Below are 17,895 nucleotides of genomic sequence, written 5' to 3' on the forward strand. Positions count from 1 at the left end.
AAGGAAATTTCATGATTGGCTAATTAACCGTTTCTGATTCGATCCGTTCCGAGATTTATGCCATGATCCTTGACTAGTTAACGAGATTTACGTCATGATCCTTGACCAATCACAGATATCTCGTCTTTCTGTTATTATGTTATCTTCGATCTTTACTCGATGTCTGTCTCATTTGGTTTCGATCGCTACTAGCCTCGATCTCGACAGGTACCTCGATTCTGAATACTGTACCTTATCCTCGTGATTTATTCTGTTCCGTTACGAGGCCGTCCTTTGATGCAACCTCCCAGTCTCGGTCAAATAATAAAATCGGCCCGATTTTAACCGTATACATATACCAAGTCTCAGATCTAAGATTTTCATTCATGGTATTTGTGATTTTGTTGTATAAATTTTACTGATTTTGATATTTTTCTGTTGACTTAATTTTATAGGCTTGGTTTGAAGAAGCTTGCGCAGACTAAGAAAGAAAAGAAGGCTGCAAAAGATCCTAAGAAATCTCCAAGTGCCTTCTATGGAGGAGTTCAGGAAGCAGTACAAAGAGAAGCATCCTAACAACAAATCTGTTCCCGCTGTGTAAGTTTTTTTCCCTATAACTAGATCCAAATAAATATCATTTCTGATATTTTTCAGTGATTTTTGAATTGTATATTTTCGCATTTTAATTTTTAGGTTGGTAAAACTGCCGTAAGTAATCAATTTTTATTTTGATTTATTAGTAGCACAAAAAAGAGAATTATATTGGCTAAAATTTTTATGTGATTTTGCGATTCAGAGTTGCTAATTTTTGTAATAATCTTAAATAGGAGAAAGCTCCTTATCAAGCAAAAGCAGAGAAAAGGAAGGTTGAGTACTAAAAGAGCATGAGGGCTTATAACAACAAACAAGTAAAATTTATGCTCTCTGCTGCATTGTTTATACTGTTATTTTGATCTAATTTTAAAATTTGGTAATTTTATAGGCTGGTGTTTCAAATGAAGAGGAGGAATCTAACAGGTCAAGGTCTGAGGTTAACGATGAGGACGATGACGAAGAGGGAAGTGTTAATATTTTGCTATATTGTCGATAGAAATTTTTATTTTGACAGATACACGTTAAATACTCTTACTATAATAATTATTTTAATCCAGTGCTTGCTTGTTTATTTGACAGGAGGAAGATGATGATTAGACATATATTGGCAGATGATATGAAGAAAAAGGCACCAGAATTTAGTGTCGGAAGAAATAGCATATGACATCTATTAGCCTATCCCTTAATAAATAGTAGTTGCCTTTTTTGTTTTTTGTTTTAATGGGCTTAGTTGGGAAAGACCAAAAGAAATTAGATGAGCTCAAGTTGTTCATGTACTCTATTTTCTTGGTGCTTAATGATAATGATAATTCAACTAGGACAAGCACTCATTTCTGGGACCAGATCTGATACTTGGTACTTTCGTGACAATTGTGCAAAAATATCTTTTTTTTGGTCAAGTGAAGAAAATTTCTAACTGGGAGTTGCTTTTAATTTGGTCGCAGCTAATATATCTGTCTTTTTTGCTAGTGGTCTTTTGACTTTTGGGGATTTGTTATGTGTCTTATTTAAAGCTCGATGGTATTCACGCCTAATTCTTTGGTTGTGGTTTAGGTTCCCTTCGTTTGCACTTTTTCTCCATGCTCTTGGTTTTATCTGAAGTTGGAAAATTGAATATAGTTGTTTTTGTTTACGCTCAAAATCGGATAACAATTAAATTTGTAAGTGATTTTAAGGATACATGAATTAACTTGACACAAAATGATAAATTAGAATGTAATTGAAATAAATACCGATAAAGTAAATACAAACAACGTGAATTGGACAATTTTAGCCTTGGAAGATTAGCCACCCTCGAGCCGAATGCACTTCGATCGGTATTAAGACTCAGAAGTATAAGAGCTTAAAGAGAACAATAATAATGTATTGCTTTGGAATGCGTGTTACAATGTATTAAATAAATTATGAGATCCTTTTATATAGTAGAGGAGTCATACTTTAGGTACAATTCTATAAAAGGTAAAAAATATCTTGATTTGTCGATTGTCAGTTCCTCATTGATACGTGCCAAGATTCCCGCCGTAATATCCGACCGGTCACGGATATTTCGGTCTGATGTTATGCTAACAATGTTTCTTCGAACTCGTTCGGAGTTGGGATCGATTTCGGGATCACGGCCCCGATACTCTCGAAGGGAGGCGCTCCAGCCCCGGGTTCTTGTCCGGTGGTACTTGGGATCGATATTCAGTCATTTATTGCCACATTCCGAACTTGACCTACTATATCGTACGCGAGTTCGATTTTAACCGTATAAAGTTTTTATGAATATTAGTTGATGCTGAACGTAATAGGGGATGATTTTAGATTATGTTATATTTCACGATCCAATTTTTGTTGCGTGGCATTGAAGACTTGCATGTGATCTGTCTTTACGATATAATATTCCCTGGCTGAGTTGTTTAATTGTGAATTGATGGTTATATATCGCCCATTTATCATATTGAGATATCAAAACAGTAAAGACTTGTACCAAATGATAAGAATAACAAATTTGGTGATTACTTTATAAAGGACCAACATGGTCTTTACTCTTCAATGAATACCCAACTAGATTATTTTATGGCTTTTGATTAAGGAGTCTCAAAATGGTGTCACTGTCACCTTGTCTCAGTTTTCTGCTATTCTCAGTCAGAATAGATTGAAGTATTTCTTTTGAACTTAGTACAAATATTTTTAATTTACAACTTATTTTGTGTTGTATCTATTCACATCATGTTGAATATATGTGAATTGAGGATAATTAGAACTTATATGCTGCTTTTTGTTTTCGAAAATCCAAAATCCGTAACAAAAAAAGAATTGTATCAACTCCTAATTTCAATCCAAACATTAGTTAACTGGATTCTTTTATTGTTTTGTTTTTGAAAAAGAGTTAATTTAGGTGAAAACAAGAACAAGCGATATAACAACAGTATTTGACAAATTAAAGTCTACATGCAAAGAATGATACCCGTGGATAAGAGCCACTGACTTAATTCTGAAGCAGAAAATATCAATAAGCGAAATAATGTTAATACGCATGAATATAAACATAATTTTTTTTAGCAAAAGTATGTTATTTAGTTAATTTCACAATTATCTCAATTTCAATATTTAACCATTTCAACGATAACAGAATGTAAAAGTTGGTACTGTCAGGATATTAGTTGTTTTCTATAATTTCTAGTGTCATGCACATCTCTGAACGGGCTAGTATAATCTTAGCAAAATTTGAACCTAATACAAGATTGCCGATATGAAGCTTTTTTTTACATTATATTCTATTCTTTTACGAAATATACATGTATTCCGAAAGATTGTTAATCTTTTGAAAAAAAACTTTTAATCTTCTATTTACGTAATTTTAATCATTTTTGTCTATTACTATGTTTTCACATCTATGGATAGGCATATTTAAATTTACGTAGAACAAAATCCAATCATCTCAATTAACATTCACTTATTTTATGCTGCATGTGTGAAATTTTTTAAAATGTAATGGGAAGGAAATCTCTTGGAAAAATCGCCTCTAGGGAGGTTAGGGTTGAGAGTTTGAAAGAAATTTGCTAAATACCGTTTCCCCCCTCTTTTCCCAACTATGGATGTCGCAATTGCGTTATCTTGTTTGCAATTGCGAACATCACAAATACGAAAAAGAGGTCGCAAATGCGAACCCTTCTCAGAAGGTCAGTCATCGCAAATGCGATGTTTTGGTCGCAAATGCGAACCCATACTTAAAAACTGAAATTTAAAAAAATAAAGCCCTTTTGGAGAGATGGGTGGGGTTAGGTGGGTGGGCGTGGGGGTGTGAGGTGGGTTGGTGAGGATGGGGAATATGGTGGGGAAGGTTGAGAAGGAGTTTTGGGAAATATTTTCTCTTCTCTTGATAAGGAAAACATTTCCTCTAAGTTGATAAGGAAAATGTTTTCCAAAATATTTAAACTAACCAAACATGAAAAAATTGGAAAATATTTTTCGAAAAATATTTTCCTTCATACCGAACATACCTTTAGACTTTACGTTTTCCCATATCAATTATCTCTGTGAGCATAACATCAACCTCTTCATTCCCAAAACGACAAAGAAATTCATTTTTTTAATTTATCATATTTGGCAAATCTTTGTTGATAATAATATTTACATAAGTTTTTGTTTATTTTTATATTAGGTCACAAAAATAACAATATTCTTCTATAAGTCATTTTTATAAAAGTTCTCAAAAACTACAATAAGGCATCTAATAACTTTTACGAAAGGAATTCTTTCTTCATTGAACCAGCTAAATAAAATATTTAGTAGTCATCATTTTCAATAACTTATACATTTTTTGTTAATATTTGTTTTAAAAGTCAAACACGTTGTTTATTAATTTTTTTGTATTTTTTAAAAATATTATATTTTATTGATATAGGATACACGTGCAAAGCACGTATCCTAAAACTAATCATTCTCAATTTTATTCATATCTAAAAAGTTGAAATATATCAACTACTCGAAACTTGGTAACCCTAACTACATAGGTGTCACGACCCAAAATCTCACTTATTGTGATGACACCTATCTCAATACTAGGCAAGCCAACAATATCAATAAACTACCATATCTTTTAAAATTTAAAAATATAATAATTAAATTCAGCGAAAGAAATCTCACAAATACAAATATAACACTCCCAAAATCCGGTGTCACTGAGTACATGAGCATCTAATATGAATATAAAGTCTGACTGACAAAAGCACTGTCTGAAAATATAGAACATTACAATAATTAAACAGGAAGGGAATCAAGTCTGCAGACGTCAAGCAGCTACCTTGATAGTCCTTAACAGAATTAACTTCGAAATCTAGCAGTTGCCGTATCTGGGAGTACCCGGATCTGCACACGAGGTGCAGAGTGTAGTATGAGTACAACTAACTCAATAAGAAACAAGACTAACCTCTGGGCTGAAAGCAATGATGAGTTCCGCAGGTACAGTCCAATATAAATAATGGTACAGAAATATAGACATGCTTTCAAGTTCAATAGTTAAAACTCAGTACAAGTGAAATAGATCAATACTGCATGATATGAGGAATATGACATCTCAGTGGAAAGACCTCATGTAATACTGATCACAAATCATTCGGTCACACAGTACTTTTTATGGCCAATCCGACCCAGGGATATTCCATATATATATATATATATATATATATATATATATCGACTAATAGTTAGTCTCTCTGTCCGTATAAGGCCAATCCAGCCCTGAAAAATTTATTCCCAAATATAAATGATACGGACAAGATCCATGTCCAGGTAAATTCATCACAAAATAAATAAGTAAGGCAAGTCCACGCCCTGGTAAAATAACACTAACTTCTCCCATGTCTTTCATATCAAAATTGGAAGACAAGAAAAATTTAATTTTATGTACCAAATCAAGACTAGAACTAAAAATAAGCATGTCATCCATATAAAGGCAAATAATAACACATGTATTATCTACACATTTTGTATAAACACATTTATCTACTTCAATTGATGAAAACCTATCATTAATCAATACTTGATCAAATTTTTCATGCCGCTGTTTAGGTGCTTGCTTTAGACCATACAAAGATCTTAGCAATTTACATACTTTGTTTTCATGGACAGACACTATACAACCCTCAGGTTGCTTCATGTATATTTCCTCTTCTAAATCACCATTTAAAATGCAGTTTTAACGTCCATTTGGTGAATAAAAAATTTATAAATAGAAGCCAAGGAGAGTAAAACATGAATTGAGGAAATTCTAGTTACAAGAGCATAAGTATCACAATAATCAATATTTTGCTTTTGAGTAAAACCTTTTGCAACAAGTCTAGCTTTGTATTTATCAATGGAACCATCCGGATTGAGTTTCTTCTTAAAAATCATTTACAACCAATAGGTTTTGGCTTTCGGAGGTAAATCAACTAAAGTCCAAGTTTTATTTTGTAAAATTAAATTTATTTCTACATCAATAACTTTTTTCCAAAATGAGGTATCAGACGAAGAAATAGCTTCAAAATATGTTAAAGGATCATTATCCACAAGATAAGTATAAAAATCATTACCAAAAGATTTTTCTTTCCTTGGTCTTTTGCTTCTTCTTGAGTCCTCACTTTTAAAATCATTTTGAATAATTGAAACATGTAAAATATTATCACTTGGAATAACAGGAGCATCAGAAATATTCTCAAATTTTAAAGGAAAAATATTTTCAAAAAATTCAGCATTCTTTATTTCAACAATAGTATTGTGTTCAAGCACATTACTTTTGACTACTAAAAATCTATATGATGCACTACTTTCAGCATACCCAATAAACATACAATCAGATATTTTAGACCCTATTTTCCTTTTTTTTAGGATCGAGTAACATATCTTTGGCAAGGCACCTCCACACTTTCAAATATTTCAAGTTAGGCATATATCCCTTTCATAACTCATAAGGATGTTTACCCGGCTTCTCACAGGGAATCCTATTTTGTAAATGACAAGCTGATAATATGGCTTCACCCCAAAGATTATCCGGAGCACCAGAACTAACAAACATACTATTCATCATTTACTTTAAGGTCCTATTTTTTTTTTCCGCTACACCATTTGATTGCGGAGAATATGACGAAGTTATCTCGTGAATTATGCCTTCTTTTTAACAATAATCATTCAACAAAATAAATTCACTGAGGTCAGATCTAACTCTTTTGATTTTCTTATCCAGTTGATTTTCTACTTCAGATTTATAAAATAAAAACTTATCAAAAGATTCATCTTTATTTCTCAACAAATAAACTTTTGTACATCTAGAAAAATCGTCTATAAAGGCTGGTCATTTGGATTTTCCGAATGATAACGTACAAATTCACACTAATGAGCATTCAATAGTCAAACTTAATTTGTCCAGATTGAAATCAAAATTAAACTAATTTTCTGTTACAAATATATTCAAAACAATTACTATAATAAAGACTCATTAATATAATATTAAGAAAACGAATCTAGAAATAGTTTTGGAATAATTCTTTTTGAGATATCAAAAAAAAAAAAAAAAATTCTATCATGAACAGCATGTGATCTTCCCTTGAAATTTCTGATGGCCCAATCCAAATGTTGATTCCAGATATTAGCTTCATATATAAAACTGTCTCCTTCTCTACAGCTTCTTGGAGAAAATCACATCTAACAAATAGATGATCTCTTGATTCATTATTGGCATTACTGAACTGCTGCTTTTTATTTAGTAAATATAAATCCAGCTAATCCATAGTTTATCTTATTTATGAGCTAAATTTTAGAAGATCTTTTGCCAAAGCTGCTTTAACCCGAGTTGTATATTGATGAGATTTAGGAGCACACACTTAGTTCAAAGTAATCATTTTTTTTTTTTTGGGGGTAATGGAATAGCTTCAGACGAAAGATAACTTCTACAATAGGCATTAATTGTTTTTAAGACTCTGACAGGGATAACAAATACCTGAGCTTCAATATGATTGTATTCGAAAGAGGACAGTTTGCACGAGTTGCACCCTTCCAGCATATAATAATATATTTGCAGCCCAAGAATAGATCTTGGCAACAAGCTTTTCAATAAGGGGTATCCACTGTGTGAATGATAATTTCTTTGTAGACAGCGGTATGCCTGGGTATTTTAAAAACAATTCTCCATAGCTGAAACTCAACTGCCGTAGAATCCTCTCTTTCTGCTATTGCCACCCCTCCAAAATTACCTGTCATTTTGAGTTTTAGTGCGTCGTTCGACAGTGGTCACGGCCAATTATACCTTATAAAAAGGATTAAGCGGTCGCTACAATAATAATCCGGTTCAAAAGTCCGGAGTCGAATCCCACATGGAACTAATCTATTTGCTACAACTTTTAGTATCGCTAATGACAAGCTCAGACAATTTTCAGAGTTTAAGATGTTATTTGATAATTAACAGAAATTATTTAACTAAGGAAAAATAACAATAAAAACTATCAATAAGCAAGAATGAAGTTGAATTCAAGGGTAAAAGAATCTAGGGTTATTATATTCATCAAGACACTCTAGTCAAAGCAGTTGAGTAAAGTTAAGATTATACGATTTAAGGTATTTCTACAAGAGTCAAAAACTGAGCCTAAGCGTCACATCCAAAGTACTCACTATTCTCAAAGTATAACAAAGTCAAAAGATATTGCTTCAATTCAAAACACATCACAATGGCTCCTATTCCTAAAAAAAATAAAACTAGCTACACCCGGTTCAAACAAAACCCTTGGAAAAGAACCACGGCACAAAGAAAAACCAAGGGCTAATTGCTACACTACCTAACAAAAGAAAATCTTTTTGTCTTTTTTCTTTCAACTTAAATCCCTCAAGGAAATTGTCTAATAGATCCATTGTCGGAAAAAGTTCAATATTTTCTATTTAAAAAATAAAAAATATTATTCAATTAAACTAACACGACTAAAATAGCATAGAAAGTCACCCAGACAATCTCCTCACCCTACACTTAAAATTGTACATTGTCCCCAATACACACCCATAAATATAAGAGGGTAAAAGAAACTCCCTGGCCGGCCAAAAGCCGAAGCACTAGCAACTCATGAGGTACTCAGACTTCTCCCAGGCCTGGTCCTTCGTGCGGGTACCTCACACTTAGTTCCAACCATCTGGTTTGTTGTTGCATCCTTCCAATGGCTTTGCTTTCCATGCTCCTAAAAAATCAAAAATCGACAATACAAACATAGTACAATTTAAAAAATAAAAAAATAAAAAATAAAAGAAAGCAGTAAAGCTGGGTTGCCTTCCAACAAGCGCTTGATTTAATGTCGTGGCACGACGTGAATCGCTTTTTGCCTCCACCTCGAGCTTATGAATTGAACCCCAAGTTTTGATTCAAGCTTATGATTATGATCCTAGGATGGTGGAATGAATCTAACTGGCCCAAGGAAACAATGTAGTATTCAGCACTTCTTGGCCTTTAGATGAGGTGTGTAATTCCGACTTTCTGGCAAGAAGAATTCCAGAATGTAGGCACCTTGTTCCTCATTCCTTGGCTCCTCAAGTGGCCCGGATGACTCTATTTCTATATCACCATCCAAATACAATATGGAAAAATGCTTGGAGTGTGGACCAATATGCTCAACTACATGAACATTTGGACTGTCTACATCCTCAACACCAATGACACTAGAGTCAGCTAAATATGTATCATCAATGTCCTTGGTTGACTCTAGTATCTCTTCTACAACAACGACATCCTCAAAATCTAGTTCGAATTATTGTTGGTGTTCTACTCTGACCTCCTTCGTTAGCACCTCGATTTCTGCATCTAATATATCCTCCTTTTGGCTACTATCCATAAAATTGCTTTGCTGAGAAATATTAAAAGTTTCAACCACTTGACTCACCTGAGCCTCCAAGTTGCGAATAGTTGCCTCTTGCCTTTCTATTTGCAGTTGTTTCTCATTATTTTATTCCAGAAGGCACATTAACATATCTTTGATATCCTTCAGGTCAACTTCCCTAGGTTCTTTGTTCCTATTTACTTCACCAGAAAAAGTAGAACCATCATAGCAAGAGATTAGGGGAGGATAAGAAATATATGCACAACCATGAAAGTGACCATCTTGACCACCATATATATCACACGCATTACACACATAAGATTGAGTTGGTGCACATAACTAGCTCTCGGGAATATTTTGATAATTTTGCAATGGGTGATTTCCTCCACAATATACATAACGAGGATCAAAAGTAGAATTACCAACATCAAAACTTTCATAATTCCAAGATGCTATGTCTCTAAAATCAACAAGTAACACAAAATAAAAAAAATCAAATATAAAAAATAAAAATAAAAGTTCAAACTTGAAACCTAGCAATATCTACACCTACAGCTACACCGTTAGTTCTCCGGTAATGGCGCCAAAATTTTGGTCACGCCCATGCCAAAATTTTGGTCACGCCCAACTATGCCTTATAAAAAGGACTAAGCGGTCGCTGTAAAAATAATTCGGTTCAAGAGTCCAGAGTCGAATACCACAGGGAACTAACCTATTTGCTACAACTTTTAGTATCGCTAATGACAAGCTCAAATAATTTTCATAGTTCAAGAAGTTATTTGATAATTAACAGAAATTATTTAACTAAGGAAATATGACAATAAAACTATCAATAAGCAAGAATGAAGTTGAATTCAAGGGTAAAAGAATCTAGGGTTATTTATTTCCCCAATTGTTGGATTAATTCCTGACACATTAGCTATAATCTCACCTTAACACTCTATAAAGATGATGAGTTCTTGCTTACCGTACTTATCTCTCGATTAATTACGATAATTTACTAGAAGTATTCTCTCGAACTACTCTAGTTGACAATTTGTACAACTCATAAATATCACATCAAAGCTTCTTTATCTCTAATACTGCTTTTAAATTCAAGTAATTAACCTCTTAACTTACTCAAAAGTGGCGTTGTTTAATAACAATCTAATCAAGTATTCTTTCTCAAGCAAAACTAGAAAACTAGACACGATTAATCAAGGGCCCTTTCAAATAATCACAAGAAATACATAGTTGAACAATTATAGAGTAAAAATAGCTCAATTATATCAAAACGTGATCAAGACTTCATCCAACAATTAATTCCATCAACCCTAGATAACGGGTTTAGCTACTCATACTACTATGCAAGATTACAATATAAAAAATCATAACCAACAATCGAATTAAGAAGATGAAGATGAAAAACTCGTAGGAGAATTCTCCGTCTTGCTATCTTTTTGTTCTTGCCTCCAAAATTCTTCTAAAAAAAGAGATACCCTCTTTTTGGGTGAGCTGGGCTTCATATAGGTTAGGGTTAGTCACCTCTCAAATTACAAAATTGGCCTTGGATGATTTTTCTCGGAAGCATGTGCGCGGCCACGCATTAACCGCGCACTTTGGCCAGTTTCTGCCTGACATGCGCGGCCAGTGCGCGGCCTCGCATAGATCGCACACCTGGAGGATTTTTTGCAGCATTTTGCTTTCTTCTTTTTAAGTGCGCTAACCTCCAATTGGCCTTCAATACTCCATATTAGCTCCAAAACACTCTTTAATGTCCTCATAACCCGAACTTTCTACTAAAAAGCATAAAGTTCTTAATTAGAAAAATTTGTTATCATTTAACATTCAAATATCAATAAAGTGCATCTAAGTTAGAGTGCAAATAGTAGCTAAACTACATACTTATCGCCTATTATCAAGTAGCTTCACTTCATATTTTAAGCCTTCGCGAACGCGGCGCTTTTACCGCGAACGTGAAGCATTAGGATCTGAAGGCTTCGCGAACGCGGCCCGATGGGCGCGAACGCATAGAGGAAATTTTGGAGGCAGTGATTTTGGCCTTCGCGATCGCGATGGTTCTTCCCCCGATCGCGAAGAGGAAGGACCTGGGTAGACTTGATTTTTAGATGGGATGTGGTTCATTTATCTCCCATTTTTTCTTGGCTGGGCGATATTTGGAGCTCTTCAAGGGGAGATTTTCATATACGGCATGGTAAGTAATCCCCACATATTGTTAGTTAACTACATGTATTAGACAAGGATTTAAACATGAAAATTGGTAAAAATTGTGAGATTTTAAAAGAAACTTAAAATTTGGTATTTTTGGATTTTGACCACGAAATTAGACATGGAATGAAAAATAAATTATATATTTGAGTTCATGATGTTATGGATAATATTTATCTTCAAACAATTTCGGAATCTGGGCACGCGGGCCCGAGGGTTGACTTTGTTGACTTTTCAAGCGGAGTTGAGAATTGTTATAAATTAATTAATTATAAGTGTTGGAATATATTTTTATTGATTTTCATGATTGTTTAACTAGTTTCGGATCGATGGGCATTGGTTTGAGGTGCTAGAGAGGCGTTGGAGCCGGTTATGGAACTTCGGACGGAGGTAAGTCTTCCGTCTAACCTTATGAGGGGAAAATTACCCCGTAGGTGTTATTCTTGTTACATGCTACATGTTGTGGGAGCTACGCACGTATGAGGTGACGAGTGTCCGTGCGTATGTTAGAATTCCTGATTATGTCCGAGTAGACTTAGATTCACGCTATGCTTTAATTGTACTATTTGAGTTATTCTTGCATGTTTAATTTCTCTAATTCGCATTATGACCGAAGACTAGACTCACGTAGAGTAATGGAATCGTTATTTTAGCCATTTGACGAGCTACTTGATTAGCCGTAGAAATTGTGCTTCCTTTACGAATTTCTTTTGCGTGGTGCGTATTCATCGAAAAGTTTTCTTAAATTTCATTACTCACACGTATATTCGTGAGTGGGGTCAAGGACCCGTTAAAGCTTCTTATTCAAATGGGATAGGGTCGTTCGCCTCGGCGGTATGATGTAACACACTCTTTTGGGATCGGGCCGTTCGCCTCAGCAACATCATGTATCATATTCTTATGAGATCGGGTCTTTCGTCTCGGCATGACTATGTATCACACTCTTATAGGATCGGACCATTCGCCTCGGCATGGCTATGTATCGCACTCTTATGGGATCGAACCGTTCGCCTCGGCGGGATTACACATCACACTTTTATGGGACCGGGATGTTCGCCTCGGTAGTTCTATGAAACACTCTTATGGGATCGGACCACTCGCCTCGGCAGAATCGTGCGAAACACTTGATAGGAGTTCGCGTACTCGTGAGCTTCCTAACTTAAGATATGACCGTTGACCATTTTGTATTCCATTTGAGGAGGTATCCGATAATTGAGGACTTTGTGTTCATTGTTCAGCTGTAGACTCTATTATCTGCCTACATCTGTACTTATTGTTTACTTACTATACTTCATACTTATTTACTTTATTATATTTGATTTACTGGACCACTAGTAAGTGTCAATATCGATTATAGACATGTAATTTTTGACCCTCCTTGAAATTTTAATACTTAGATATTAGTTTTAGGTCTAATAGTACTATTTTCACTATTTTTTAACTTTTTACTTTATTTTATCTAAATATGAAAATTATAAAAATATTTTCCTTTATTATAGCTTGTTGGTATTTTGTCTAGCTAGTTTTGGTTTTGAAATTAATACTAATATAATTTTGACATTTTATTTTCAAAAGATAAAAGAAAAGTTTCAAAAAAAAAACTCTTACGTAGTTGGTAAGTTGTAGGAGTTTGACAAGTATTGAGTAATATTTAGTAGGCGTTTGAACATAAGAATTGTAAAATTAGAAAAAATGGTGAAAAGATTTTTGAAGTGAAAATGGTATTTGAAATTTAGGACCCGTTTGGTCATAAATTTTGTCAAAATAAATTTAGGTTTTATTTGGCAAACACATGTTTGGCCATATATTTTGGCTACATTTTGTCAAAATCCCAAATCCCAAAACCAGCTCAATAGCTGGTTTTGGGCCAAAATATCACTATTATATTTTTTAAAAAATTGCCCCAAACTTTTGTATTTTATAAAAAAACTTACCATTTATTATTTTGTAACAATGTTGTTTCGTCTTCTCGGTCACATGATAGTGTATCATGTAGTTCATTATAAAAATGATAATTTTGTATCAAATTTATTTATGTTTAGAACTATAGTTTGCGATAGTATAATAAATGTTATCGATAATGGTACTGTTGGGTATTTGTGATAGTTTTTAGAACTTGTGGTATAAGTCATGTTTCATGTTTTTCCAAAATAAATTTGGAAAATATGTTTTGAAAACTAATATCCAAACACATTTTCATCTTCAAACCAAACTTCACCCAAATCAGATTTTTCAGAACAAATTTGGGAATCTATGGCCAAACGCTAGCTTAGAGTTGTGTTTGGACATAAAATTCAGTTTGGATTGTTTCTGAAGTTTTGTGAGTGATTTGAGTGAAAATTTTGAAAAATAGCTTTTTGGAATTTTTTAAATTTTCGAAATTTTTTAAAATGCATCTTCAAGTGAAAATTGAAAATTTTATGAACAAACGTTGATTTCGAAAAAAAATAAATTTATTTTGAAAAAAAGAAATTTTTTTTTATGTCCAAACGGGTTCTTAGATTTCTTTAATATAGCCGTCTTATTTCTCTTTTGACTATTCCCTATTATTTTAGATATTAGCATCTTGGGGGTTATCTTTTAAAATAAATAATAATAATAATAATAAAATGAAAAAAAAACAAAGAAATTATTAGAAAAGAAAAACGGAAACAGCGGAACCTAAAAACGAGAAACGAAAATGTTTTCCTTTTGGCTATAGCAAGTAACAGTATGTGGCATTCACAATTTCAATAGGAATCTTATAACTTTAAGTAGTTATTTGCCTTTCTTTTATGTGTAATAATATTATTGCTAGTAGTTAATATTAGTATTTATAGTATTTTCCATTCTTGTTATTATTATTTCTTTACCTTTATCTCTAACTCTAACGAACTCTCATTTTAATCCCTCACTAGGCATGTGCCCCCCTTCCCATGAAACAGAATCTTTCTCCATAACATAACTTTTGCTATTGTTCTCCAATTTTGGTGGGACCACCTTTGGGCACAAAAAATTAATGTAAAAGTTCTTGGCACTCTCTTTGTCTTCGTGCGTTTTTAGCTTTAACATAGTTTTATTTCCTTTCCTTATATATGTATGTACAGTTGTCCTCTTGAATTAGCATATCAAATGGGTGATCCATAATCTTTGATGTTAAACTATTCATTTCATTTGTATTCACTGATTTAGTACTTGTTTCATGTTATACCATATTTTTCATTTGTGAGTAATAAATGCCTTGATTCGTTGTTGGTTAGTTTGTTTCTTAATATCGCTTTAGATTAATTCGTTGTCATTTCTTATTTAAGTTAATGCGTAAGTATTGATGGTGAATTAATCGGATAGTGGGGGTTAATTAGAACTTGTAATTCAGGTTTACATTAAAGTGATTGATAACAATTGGGTCACGGTAGTAATGTGAATTGTAATGTAGAAGTGTAAGAAGCTTTCGACTTTGAGATGGTTTTGATAATCAATGGGGTATGATAACTTTAATAAACATTTGATATAATTAGCCTAATGACTATATTACATCATTTCCCCGCAATCATTTTTATTTATGACTCTGTGACCTTATATTGATTCCAAAATTAGAGAAAGAATAATTCTTAATTCGTAGAAGGCTTTAGGCACGCTTATAATTTATTATCTTGATTATGTACACGTTCGTGTGACATAATTATGATCTCCACAAATAAATCAAAGTACACTTTCGCGCGATTTTGGCCAAACAATCCTAATAATAATAAAATGTTATTAATTGTGTAAACGTTCGCGTGACACGAGTACAATTTAAAAGATGAATATTCGTAGAAATGCTTTTAGGCGCGCATTTAATCTACTATCGTAATTGTGTACCCGTTCGCGTGGCGTGATTATGATTTTCAGTAAACAATTTTATAATAATAAAGCGCGATTAATTGTGTACATGTATGCGTGACATGATTTTAGCGCCCCAAATAAAATGGATTCATGCACATGTGATCCGTTTCAAAGATAAATCCATAATTCAATAAATAAAAACGATAACTACACATAGGTCTAAAAATACGTAATTAAACAAACTAGTTAAGTCAGGTATGATTAAAGTGACCGTGCTAAAATCACGGAATTCGGGAATACCTAACACCTTCTCCCGGGTTAACAAAATTCCTTACCCGGTCTTCTGGTTTCACAGACTTTAAACAGAGTCAAATTTCCTCGATTTGGGATTTAAAATAAACTTGTGACTTGGGACACCATAAATTTTTCCAAGTGGTGACTCTGATTACTTAAATAATCTCATTTCAATTAATGTCACTTAAATTGAAAAAACTCTCTATCCCTTCGGGAAAAAAGAAGGTGTGACATCGACCCCTTGTCACTATCTTTTCGGGGTTAGGCTAGATACACTACAAAAAAAACTCGAATTAGCTACGAACATCGTCGCTAATCTGTTGCTGAAACGCTCGTAGTTAACAGCATTTCATGATAATCCGTTGCTAATCTGTCGCTAAATGATATTAGCAACAGATTTTTTGTTTAGCTATAGAATTTGTCCGTCGCTAAAACCTAATTTTTTAGTAGTGATACTTACTGGATACGCATTAGTTTACGTACTCATGCTGTACTTCTGCACTAAATATGCAAGATTTGACAGGTTTGCATTGGTTTACGTACTCATGCTGCACTTTTGCACTAAATATGCAAGATTTGACAGGTTTGCATTGGTTTACGTACTCATGCTGCACTTCTGCACTAAATATGCAAGATTTGACAGGTTTATTTGGTGGTCATTTGGACGCGTAGGTGCAATTGCTGAGGGTATTTTTTGGTGAGCTGCATTCCATGCTACGATCACAGCACACAGAGTTTCCATCATAATTATTTACCTTATCCTGTCTACCTTGTATTTCAGACAGATAATGTATTGTTATTGTACTTCCTTGTAGATGTTGATGCACTTGTGACATCGGATTTTGGAGAGTTCTAGAATTTGTTTATGGTTTTGCTTACCGTTGACATACTTTTACTTATTATATAAATTGTACATATCTATGATTTTTAACGCATTGATCTCTCTATCTAATAAGATTAATGATTTAAAAAAAAAGAATAATTAAGTTGATAGTTCACTGTTGGCTTGCCTAACGGTAACGTTAAACGTCATCACGATTTATAGTGAATTCTGAGTCGTGACAAAAATAACTAGAGCTCTTACTCATATTAGCTAGCAGACCTGAGTTACTAGAAAATTGGTTAATAGACTGATGTAAATGAGCCACATAAGTTTGGTCACCTCTAGCAAATAATAACAAAGCATAAGTGTGTGATTCCAAGTTGTGTACATCTAGAATGGAAATTAAACTCCTTGATTTCCTTTAATTCATTTAGCTTCCTGCTCAAATATTCAATTGCAAACAAGAAAGATGAGATGTGATCTCCTTGCTTATGTCCCCTTGTAGCATTAAAATGTTCAATAGCTTCTTCATTAATTAACAGTGTAGCACTGTGTGCACATATTCTAATATCCAAGCAATGAATTTCCAGGGTGGTTGGGGGGGAGGGGCGAGGGAGGGAGGGAGGATATTTTTCACTCTTTGTCAAACACCTCAAATATATATAAAAAAATTAAGTTCCCAAAACTTTGGCAGGATAAAGTATATCACTGCAATGCTCGTGTCACTATATATCTGTAAACATCAAATGAAATAAATAAATAAATACAAATTCTAGTGGATAATATTGAATGGCGATGAACAAGTGAGGAGATTAGAGGGCTTAGAGCAAATTCAAATGAGAAAAGGAGAAAAATGGTCCCTTAAGTTAGATGTAAGCTTAAAATGAATCATTTTATATTATTTGTCACGACCCAAATTACTCTTCGTTGGGTGTCGTGATAACACCTAGTCTTAGGGATTATGTTAGCCTAACATCAACTGAAATAACAACAATATTTAAACTAACATCTTATAATTTCAAGATAGAAATTTTTTTACAAATTTACAAATCTCAAAACTGGTAGTACAAAGTCATGAGCTCTACTAAGTTACTAGGAGGTCTATAAATACAACTATTTTGAAATAAGGACAAACAGTATAAACACGACATCAGAAGGTGACTCTGAAGCCTGCGAACGCAGCAGCAGGTTTACCTTGAGTCTCCACAGCAAAATTCGCGCAGCTAAGTAGCGATTGACTGACTCCGACAAACCTGGATCTACACAAAAATGTACAAAAGTGTAGTATGAGTACACCACAGCGGTACCCAACAAGTATCAAGACTAACCTCAGTGGAATAGTGACGAGGAACAGTCAAGACACCTATTGGACTAAAT

The 17,895-nt window shown here is 33.6% G+C and overlaps 1 long non-coding RNA gene across 1 annotated transcript; it reads left to right on the forward strand.

Moving 5' to 3' along the window:
* The first annotated feature begins 364 nt into the window (after positions 1-364).
* Positions 365-1,390, forward strand: LOC104097116 (uncharacterized). The gene is made up of 3 exons (XR_001969439.3): positions 365-576; positions 807-887; positions 962-1,390. It is a non-coding gene; the product is annotated as an uncharacterized lncRNA (long non-coding RNA).
* The last annotated feature ends 16,505 nt before the right edge of the window (positions 1,391-17,895 follow it).

Source organism: Nicotiana tomentosiformis, chromosome 2 (assembly GCF_000390325.3).
Source record: "Nicotiana tomentosiformis chromosome 2, ASM39032v3, whole genome shotgun sequence".
In the NCBI taxonomy this organism is placed as follows: Eukaryota; Viridiplantae; Streptophyta; class Magnoliopsida; order Solanales; family Solanaceae; genus Nicotiana; species Nicotiana tomentosiformis.